Source organism: Oncorhynchus clarkii, chromosome 3 (genome assembly GCF_045791955.1).
Source record: "Oncorhynchus clarkii lewisi isolate Uvic-CL-2024 chromosome 3, UVic_Ocla_1.0, whole genome shotgun sequence".
Classification (NCBI taxonomy): Eukaryota; Metazoa; Chordata; class Actinopteri; order Salmoniformes; family Salmonidae; genus Oncorhynchus; species Oncorhynchus clarkii.
In genome coordinates, this window is record NC_092149.1 from 74,389,417 (window position 1) to 74,389,906 (window position 490).

Consider the following 490-nt stretch of genomic DNA (forward strand, 5'->3'; position numbering starts at 1 on the left):
AAACACAGTCAGTGGATCACAGCCTATTACAGTAACTTGTGGTTCATTCTCTCTGCCCTACAGTGAGGGAGAGGAGAGAAGAGGAGTGTGGATGTGGTCTGGCACACAACACACCCCAACGATAACACAAACAACGCTATCGGTAACCATGATGACACACACGGTCGGAACTTCGCGCGAGACTGGAAAATCTGGAGAGACTTTTGAATGACTGATAACATGGAGATTAGGTGGAAGTTATGGGCTATCAGGTAGACCTTGGGAAAAACACATACCTTTTGCTACCTAAACAAATATAGTGTGTTTGAATGGGAAATATCAATAAAAGCTTGTCAGATTACCTTAAAAAATAAATGTTACCGTAGTTTGAAACAGCACTTAAACTGCAAAATACAACTGATATAGAGACAACGTCATCCCCTATTGCTCATACTGAGAAACATATTGTAGAAAAGACTGAAATCTCCCTGACATTTACTCCATCTGTCTT